Below are 10,913 nucleotides of genomic sequence, written 5' to 3'. Positions count from 1 at the left end.
TGCCGTTCATAACGTTTGCATTAATTAATGTTTGTCCAAGCTAGCTGCCGTTAAATTATTTAGACGTGGTACTTTTATTCTGACCTGACAGGCTACTCACGGTCAGCACAGCGGCTGAGTTCAAGTGCTTCACGAGTCTTTGTGTTAGTTATAAAAACTTTAACCCGGTTTTAATTCTGGCTTCCATTTAGAGCGACGGCTCAAATCTGACTCTTAATTCACTTCCTGTCAACGACTCGTTTGAGCTCGGAAACTTTTAATTATTAGTTTTTCGCAGATTATTCTCGGCCCCTGAACTGTCGCACAGCTGAAACAAGCTGCTGTGAACACAACTGAGCTCAAAGTGTAAAATGTGTTTTTAGATGTTTTTGATCAGATTACTCATCCGAGATTTAAATTTTTAGCATATTGATAGCACCTGTCATTTATTCTAGGTTTTATTGGTTCTTCGGAAGCCGTTAACAGATGTGTCGGATATTAGATCTGTCATATCTGACATTTATTTTACTAGATGAAGTCTGATTTTATTTACCTCCCCAACAGCTGCTGGCATGAACTTCTTCTTTCTTATCGTCAGACATATTTTCAGTTCTTGGACATCACGCACCATCATCTTCTTTGCCCCAGTTCTGGGTTGTATGATTGTTTTCGGTGTCTTTTTTTATTTGAAGCTCATCTTTTTTGTGGGTGTCCCCAGACATGATGATTGGATTGAGATTTACCAGTGTTCCCCAGTTTTGCTTCAAATCTGTATTGGGCTTTGTTAAAAAGGAAATAAAACACTTCTTTTTAAGAAACAAGGCTTGTTTTAGTCTTATTATTGACGCACATGATGCTGCATTGTCCATTTTTTAGCCACGTTAGCTTGTTACAACAACTATTTGATCAGATGTCATAAAATTTTGTTTCTGACCTTCATAAGGATGAATCCTCTCGCACCTTGTAGCTTTTAGGCTGCTAAAAGTTATTTTCATTGATTCATCTACAGATTATTTTCTGGATTAAAATCAGAAAATAGTAAAAAAAAAAAAAAAAAAAAGCCTGTTTTGAATTCAACCAGTGCTCTAAAACTCAGGAGTTAAGATTATTTTCATTATCTATCGTCATTATTTTTGCCAATCGCAGCCTCACAGAAACACGTGTGACGTCTTCAATTTGTACGTCAAACAGTCCAAAACTCAAAATATTTGCATTTTACGATCACAGGACACAGTTAATTTCCTGTCGAGCGAAACGTCTCCTCGGCTATCGGACAGATTGCTGACAGACATTCGAGTTCTTGTATTTGTGCATTTGCCTCAGCTGTACTTCGCGTTCAGTACTAATAAATGCTAGCTAACATGCTAACTAAGACGTTAAACAGGGGGAACGTTCTACCTGCTTAACATCAGCGTGTTAGCACGCTGACATTAGCTCCGACTGCAGCCTCACAGAGCAGCTTGTTGGGAACGTTAACGTGGCATAAAACTATCAATCTTTTTTTTTTTCTATTTCCAACCACACAAAAAGCGTCTGTTCTCAGATTTGGGTCATCAAACAAGTTTACGTGCTGCTGCCGGCAGATTGGAGGATCACAGCTGTTCGCCGGTGCACAGACCAGTTTTCTGAATGACAGCCGGACAGCTCAGGGTTGCGAAACGCCTTCGATACCTGAAAGCTACAAACTCAGTGGACGTGCACCAAAACCGCAGCTGAATGTCAGCACGGAAACTTTCCACCAGATTCAAACCGCTGCTGCCGTGTCTGCTGAACCTCCTCCAGCGTTCGTCTCAGCAGTGGAAAGTTCACACGTGCGTTTATCTGACAGCTACAGATTTATAAACTCAGCATGATGGATGTTATAGATAAAAATTTTATTTAGTGTAAAAATTTGTTGTAATTGTAATAATTTAAACAACATGCATGAGTTAACAGCCTCGACACCTCGACATTAAGGTGAAAGAGAAAGACGAATAATCTGCAACTTTTACTGCCGTTAATGATCACTTATATATAACAACCGCCTTGTTAGTGCAGAGATTTTACAGTATTTCACAGCTGATAACTCAAAATACTGCAGAAAATCAATAGAATGCTTATGCTAATGATGCTACGTGTACCTAATCATTTCTTCTGTGTTTTACAAATGCTCATGAGGAAATACAATTTGCCACTTATTGATAACGAGGACTTTCCCTGCAGAAAATCCATCATCCAGTCGACTGAGTTTACGTTTCTGCTCTGTGTCGATCACAAAGACACCAAACCTCACAGGTTCCATCACTTCTAAGAGCAATCGTCTAATATTTATGAAGCTAAAACTATACTGTAATGCTAATAAGCACATAACATGAAACCACACTGTACACTGATGTCACAGACACTCGAACGCTGCATTAATCTGACAGTAACCTGAAGGAAGTTCATTGCATTTCTTTCATTTCTTGCTTTCTTGAAGCCATCAGCAGTCACTGCATGTTGCAGCATTTGAAAGCACTGATCTGTACGTTTAGTAACAAGCACTGAAACTTATATTTCTCATCTTTATATGACAAGCCTGAGCAAGTGCATTTAATATCTTGCATTTAGTATGCAAAAATGATATTAAAGGGAAGAATTTAGTGCGTAAATGTAAGAGTATTTCATCTCTACCTCAGCTCAGAGGGATAAACTGGACTTTTTGCACCTATACATTTATTTTACAGTAATTTTGCAGTAACTTGTTACTTTACAGATTAGTTTTTTTAAACAAAACATGAGATGAGCTCCTAATATGTTTGTCTTGTGTTCATTTTTATAGATTAAACTACCCACCAGTATATATAGATAGCTAGAAATTACCTCTATTAAGAATTTCTACAAAATTAATATGCTAGTCTTAGATAAGTGTAGTTTTAGAGGCAGCTGGTGGGTTAATATCCTCGTGCAAGGTGGATGCACGAGAGTGATGCTGCAAATAATATTCCTAATTTTAATGCTTTGAAATTGTTTTTGCAGCTGTCAGTAAAAAGCAGTTTGACTGTTAGCACTGCTAGCATGTACTCTAAGTAGCCCTTTTATCCACAAGTGGTAGTTTTGGCTGCACGCTAAGCTAATGCTAGTAAGCAAGCCATGCACTTTGACTTGCTCCTGGCTGTAATTCAAATCAGTTCAACGATTCATTCAAATGATTGACGTCTCCATCATTTGCAGTGATGTCGTGAATGTCAAGAAAATAGCTGTGACTGCGTCTGAACATAATATTACGCCACACGTTCACATGATTGGCTCATACTGGAACGTAGAGGGAAAGACAGCCAAGCCCGCCATCATTAGTTCAAGCAGTGAAGCATTATCACGATACTGTAAGCGACCTTTTTGTTGGCTATTATTACAGGCTACTTTAGTAGATGGCGGGTGGTGACGTTAATGGAGCTCCTACAACTGTGATTAAAGGTCATAATCTGCAGAGAATATTTAATGGCAGGGATTTGCAACAGCTCAGAGTTTACATGAGGACAGAAGCAGGGGGTTGATATTATAAAGCAAATCAGAAATGGAAACGATGCCGCCTCTATAAGGCAGACTGCCTGAAGCAGCTACAGCTACAACACAAGTCACCACACTGAGATTCCCATTAAAAAGATCACTCCTGATTTGACTTTTTTTTGTCTCTGGTGCTTTAAGAAGGGCAAGTCTTCCTCTTTTAGGTCAGATGGACGGACTGTAATGTAGCCACACCGGTTCCAGAGCTGTAAAGGATGAGGTTTAAAGATAAGGCAACGGGTTCAGACGGCTTATCTTAGAAAACCCTGATAGAGGGAGCAGAGGCTCTGGCATTGCACAGCACTCTGTTAATATTTAACAGATATATCTGAAGCATTGATGAGCACCTCTCAGAAAGAAATCCCAGGGAAGTAATTTGGGACCAAAGTCCATCAATCGTCAGCTTGCATAGTATTAACGAGCTCGTCATGATCAGCGACGTACATTCCAGATTTAACCTACAGAAGGATCGGTGGGCTGCAGCTTCATAAAACGAGTATTTCAGCAGGAAGCCACATGTCCAGTAAGAAAAAACCATCATGCTTCTTGCTGTCAAGTGGATTTGAACTACTTTCTCATGATATTTCTCCATCACGCTGCTTTGATGTTTCTTTGAGTCCCGCTGTGAGCTGGATCCACAGAGCAGCTCAGATCTGGTTGTTCCAGGAAGCAGATTCACTGAGTCATCTCTTAATTTTGATGAGTAACAAACCAGGAACCATCTAAAATCTGTCACATGGCGCCACGAACAAAGACACACATTTTGGGGTTTCACTCAGAAAAGATAACCTGCCTCCCAGATTACCGCCAACTAACCTTTAACTACAGAGATTAGCCTCAACTGAAGGTAATCACATGTGCCCACAGGCAGCTTTTTCAAAAATACATACAGTACAAGGCAGACCCAGACACAACACTGTGCCTCCATCCCAGTGGCCCAGTGCCAAACACAGCCTGACTGCATGGGTCACACTGGGAAGCCTGCAGGTGTGCAGCTCTGTGGATACCTGAACCCTGACAGAAACAGTGATTAGTCAGATCATGAACGACCTCAGCCTCCACTCTTACAGGACGCCTCAAATTACACATCTTTAGCACCTAGTCACATGCCGCTGAGAGCATCGCACCCTGTGGCTGCCCCGCAGAAGTGTGCACACAGTAAATACTCAGACTGTTAATCAATAATCGAGGCCATTATCCTGACTAAGCGACTCTTGCCGGAGCAATATGTGGTGTCTGGAAGATACGAAGGCAAATAGTCCATCTTGACTGTAATCATTGTAACTGGTGATAGAGGTGACTGTGGGTCCTTGAACCTGAGTAGACGAGTCAAAAGCTTAAATCTTAAATAAATCACTGCAACAGCTCTTTAAAAAAAATCTTAAAAGTTGAATTAGTTAAAATAAATGGTTCAAGAAGTTAGTTAGTTCTGGTAAAGTTAGTTATAGCTCATGGAGGCGATTAAGGTGCTTTAAAACCGTTAGCGTCCAGTTGCCATCCTTCTTATGTCAATTGTGAATACACGTTTGCACATCTGCTTCGAAATCAGAGAAAAAGAAGCTCCATATATCTTCATGTTTTTAAGTTTTCGGCAGTATCAAAGTAATCCAGTGATAGCTGTATATACATCAATGGATAGCTGCAAACAGGAACTGCAAATAGCTAATTCGGCATATTTCTCATGCTGCCAACCAAAATGTAGACAAATACAGGCTTAATATAAACATTACACTTCCTGTTTACATCCCCAAAAGCCTGCAAAGTATGGGAACTGCAGTTCCAAAACTAGAATTATAGGAGTGACGAATTCACATTTTTTCATGTCGCACTTTAAACATTTTATAACATAAAGTTTAAGAACGTCTTAAACACATAAAACACGTTTGTTTGCTCAAAGGCCCTGAAAACTGATTCTGACTATGAGCCGTGTGATCCTCCATTAGTGATCGGTTTTCTGAAAGAACACTTTCAGTTGTTTTACATGAGATTATATTTGCATTTTTCTATGCGATCTTCTGGTTTTAAGTGGGTGGGGCTCAGTTGGAGTAAAGTAATGCCACCGTACTTTCCACCAATCAGGATTTTGCAACATTTGAATCAGAATTTGGTCATATTTGGTGGGTTTATTGGTCATCAGTCAAGTCTGATCAATCAACACCAAAGCAGTCCACAGATTGGTTCTTTTTACTTTAATTGTTGGTTATTTTTTCCTGAATATTTAATGTTAGAGAGAAATTCTATGATTTGAAGATTTTGGGGGCTTTAAACCCCAAAAGGTTCCAGACTAAGTGGAATGTAGATCTATACTGCTGTCTCCGGACTATGTTCGAAGATAATGCTGGGAGAGATTATCTAATTGCTAATGTGTAATATGGGTCTTTCAATAATTAACGAGGTCAGGCGCACTCAGCCGCAATGACATCAGCTCTGATTAGTAAAAGTGTGCAGATAGAAGTCAAAGTGCTGTTGTGTGAGAGCAGGACAGCCCATAAACTGATTCCATTAGGGCTTGATTTATTCATTTCACAACAAGTCCATCAGGTTAGAACACAAACTGCTGCCTCTGAAACACAGACAGTAGATTTGACTTTACAGCAGGATGCCAACAACTCTGTCAAAGACAATGATATTTGTATTACGGTTGCCCCATCGCTTGTTCATTTCCTCTTGAAAGCTGCACTCAAGGCTATAAAGGATGAATTACTTTGAATCCTCGATACTTCCTCCAGCATACTGGTCAGAGGTTAGCCAATCATAAAATGACACGATCTCTACAGCAGCTGAACCGAAGCTACAACCTGTGAGTGAAGTTTGACGGGTTAATGTGGTGTCGGACACACAGGGTCATCAGAGACTTTAAACTCAGTTTTAATAAGAATCAACAGCCATCTGAGCTTTGAGCTAAATGCTAATGTCAACATGCTAACATGCTCACAAAGGAAAGGTTAATGTTGATGTTTGACGGGCAGGATGTTTAACGTGTTATGCATCTTACTGTACTATAGCGTGTTAGCATGCTAACTTCTGCTCCTAAACACACACGCTAATACAGCCGAGGCTGATGAGGATGTCATTAGCTTTGCAGGGGATAAAAACTAAATTTACGTGATGCTGACACTTGATGGAAAGGTCACCAGCGGTATTATGGTTCATCCTGAGGGTATCAGGAATATGAAATTTCATGACAATCCATCCGATTAGACGTTTTACTCGGAACGGAAAATGTCAACCTCACGATGGCACGAGAGGAAAAGTCAGAGTATCACCACAGTCTTTAGGTTACATCATCTGGGAACCATGAAAATCTGTGACAAATTTGGTGCCATTTGATGTTGAGATACTGTGTTGGGTAAGTGGAAGCTTTGACATGGTGGTAGTGCTAGACGAAAACTCAGGGCATCACCAAAATCTTCATCTTCTGGGAACCATGAATAGTTAATCATAGTTGAACATGAACATGAATATCTACAACACAGCTAGTGCTAATCCACCAGGTTGTTGTTCAAATACCTGGTGGTGCTAAATAAAAAGTCAAAGTGTTTATCCTCAGGGGACACTCAGGGGAATATTTGCACCAAGTATATATACACATGTACTCTAGCAATTTATTGATTAGTCAGAGAGACACTTTCCTCAAAACCAAAAACTTAATGATGGTGCAAGAGGGATCACTAAGCCAGTGGGAATTATCCTCTGGGGAACATCTACTGTTGTCTTCAGTCTTGGAAAGTAAGCCAGGACAATAGCATGGCAAAAATCTACATTTGTGTAAATTTAAGGGCGTCTTCGTGCAGGTAATAGTAAGTTCACCTGTCGTGTAGAATCACAAGCGTCTCAGTGTACGTCTCAATATTCTAACTGCACCTACAGGATGATGAATTGGAGCTCATGACGTGTTCAGTCAAGATGATGGAAACCGCCATTGTGCTGCAGCCTCGCTTCACCGTCACAGATAAAGTGACCCGGTGGCGAATGACAAACACTATTTTCTCCTTCATAATGGTGCCCTTGAACAAGACACGCCAGCCACAAACTGCTCCTCGGAGGCCGGCGTTAGAGCGCTGTGGTTTGAGCAGTTTCAAAGAGGAAATATGTGAACGTGGGGGACGGCGCTGAAAGACAAAATGCTTGTCAGCTGACTTTTAGCCTTCAGTTCACTTCAACCTCAGCTCGCTGTCAGCGCTGCTATTTACTGCTTGGGATTCCTTGTAGACCTGGCTACAACTTATGAAATCCTCATCCGGCGCTCAGGAGTCTGTCTTCACATCACTGAACCAAATATTCTTCCCACCGTCACTGCCAGCCTCAGCTGACACATCGGTTTTAACTCATCTTACGCTTCTGTTTTTATCAAACATTCAGAAAAATAATCACTTAATTTCTTCTATGAGCAACAATAGTTTAAAAACCAAATAAAATCTGGCTTTGACGGATGTGTGACATCGGTGGCGTTCCTCTGCAAGCCTGTGATGCTGTGAATGCCGCCTGGTTGCTCAGCTGTCTTTCCGACCAAAACAGCTGGACTGCACTGAGTTTTCTGCACCTGCATGAATCAAAAAGCTGCTGTTCTTTTATTTGCCCTCCCCCCTCTTCGGTTCCTCTGTAGTCTTAATAAAGCTGTCGTCCCTCCCTGCTAGCCAACACTGCAGCGTCTTTTAAGCCAGCGTGAAATTTAAATTTACTTTCCGTCTGTAAATAATTTAAACACTTTCGGGAAAAGTTCTTAAAGCTCACTTTTATATTGGGAAGCTGCACGCTCTTTGTTGTTTTAATGTTTTATGCTGTGCTCTACTTTTAAAGTGTGCTAGCAGTCTCATCATTTTTGCAGGGTTAGCTTTAGCTCTAATTTTTACGTTTACTATGTTTTACAATTAAATTTTCAGTGTGTAGGATTTAGTGGCGTCTAGTGAATACCGCTCGCCTCAGTCGCCTCAGGTCCTGTTTAGAGCAAATGTTTGGTTTGTCCGTTCCGGGCTGCTGTAGAAACATGGCGGTGCAATATGTCGGACGCGCTCACAAAATTAAGAATCCTACTATGGTGAAAGCAGGACCTGCTCTCCTCTGCCTCTGATTGGTCAGTGATCCCTTCCTTTGTTGGTTGCTTTGTGAGGTTTAGGTATGAGGAGTGATGATTGGTTAGGGTAAGCCAATCAGAGGCAGAATAGGTTGTGTCTTCACCACACTAGGATACATAAATTTGCGACCTGCTCCTGTCTGTAGATACAAACCGCTCATGCTAACATTACAAAAACACAGTAATTTTTATTTTGTATTCAGCAGAATACAAATAAAACATACCCGAAGAAATAATTTACCAAAAGTGGAGCAGGAGCTACAGTAAAGAGAGCATGTGGTGAAAATGCACTGGCAGATAAAACCTGTCACTACCGGACAAACCCTCTAAAAAAAGCACGGCACTTATCAACAATGGACACCTCACTGGAATGACAGCTGATCAAATCTATGTTTAGCTATCACAACACAGATGGGGACTTATAAACATTTCAAATGTCAAAGGCCACGGAGGAGCTGACCTCTGGGTTTGAACGCCCAGGGATTCATTGTGATGCTAATCCCGTTTTATCCAGTCGGACCCCAAAATAAACCCGGCGCTCTGAAGAATGAGCCGTAATCCCCGCCACCGAGTCCGTGTGCTCCTGTTCTGAGCTGGGATGTTATGTCACAGAGCCGCAGAGCTAAAACCATCATCGAATGAGAGAGAATGAGGGAATATGAGCAGGTACAACAAATATCCTGAAGGGATTTCCAGAGCTGATTTGAAATGTCTTTACCAACATATAAACAAAACAAATGCATGCCTGTTGCCTGGTTCAAGTATCCACACGCACACGTCAGGAGCTGGAATGACGGTAAAAATCAGCCTCCTTAAATGTGAGTAATAGTTTGACATGTTGGAAAATGCACAAGTTCTTGCATAGAATTAGACTAAACCACTTGCATGTTGGTACAATAAATATAAAACTACAGCTAGCAGCCAGTTAGCTTAGTTTAGCATGAGGATTGGAAACAATGGGAAACAGTTAGCCTAGATTTGTCCAAAGGTACAATAAAATCTATCAGTGCCTGTAAAGCTCATTATTAAACACACAATATATCATGTTTGTTTAATAGGTACAAAACCTGAAGTGTTAAAATGAAAGTTGCATAGATGCAAAACTGCATATTTTAATTTTTACACCTTTTTTGTACAAATTAAACAAACAAGCTATATCATGTTAATTAGTGAGCTTTTGAGAGATGGATTTTTTTTTTAACTTTGGAAAGTGCAAGATCAGCCGTTTCCAGTCTTCATGTAAAGATATGCTAACAGACTGCTAGCCGTACCTTTATATTCACTGCACAGATGCGCAAAGTACTATCAATCTTATCTAATTCTCTGCAAGAAATCAAATAAGTGTATTTCTCAAAATGCTAAACTACTCCTCTAAAACGCACTGACATTTAGGGAGGATGATCCCTCACTCGCCATCATTCTGCGTTAGTCTTTATGCTAAGCTAAGCTAACTGGCTGCAGCTTCACATTCACCGTAGAGACATGAGTGGTATTGATCTTCTCATCTGACTCTCTGCATGACAGCAAATAAGCGTATTTCCCAAAAATGTCTATTCCCTTAAGGAAGTCATTGATGAGCACATGATGCGGCATGCAGAGGGTGTGACAGGTGTAAAAACTGGACACCAGGGAATCAAAGTACCTTTGTGTATATTTAAAGGATGCAATATAGCAAAGTACAACGTGCCTTCAGTTCAAAAACAAGCTTTTTCATCAGGATTACCCAAACTGTTACACAGACACACGACTTACGCTATACATTCCCGGATGTATACGCTGATGGAATTTGTTAGAATTTGCTGTAAGGAGCTTTTAACCCAAAAAAAGTCCAGATGGCAACTTGATGAGGTAAAGAAATTGGGGTTGTGATCTCTGCGGCATGTAGGACTGCGATGCAGCAGCTTGAGCCAGTCATATGCGAGGTTCAACATGCATGCTCTAAACACAGCTACAATCCTCTTAGGCTCAGGTCCAACTTGACGTACATCTGCGATCTAATGAAATGTTTTTTTTTGCTTTAATGCTCTCGATGCAAAGCCAAGGAGGAGCGACCATGCCCTGCAACGTGGGGATTACAAGATCACTTCATTTGAGCCAAAAAGGACGGACGGCAAGTGTAAACAGAACAAAAGAGATCAAAACTAGAATGGCCTCAAAGCTGCAGCCGAAAAATTCAGTTTAATGTAGCTGTCGGATCTGCTTCCCTGGCTTTTAATCAGAGGTCAGACATCTGGCCTCGTGGCTTTCGTGTAATTGCTCCGCTCTTCTGAAATGGTCAATAGCATCAAATCTATAAATGTGATCCAACCCTCAGTGATTAACTAAATGAGCTCTG

Source organism: Chelmon rostratus, chromosome 19 (assembly GCF_017976325.1).
Source record: "Chelmon rostratus isolate fCheRos1 chromosome 19, fCheRos1.pri, whole genome shotgun sequence".
In the NCBI taxonomy this organism is placed as follows: domain Eukaryota; kingdom Metazoa; phylum Chordata; class Actinopteri; order Chaetodontiformes; family Chaetodontidae; genus Chelmon; species Chelmon rostratus.
This window is presented reverse-complemented; position numbering follows the sequence as displayed.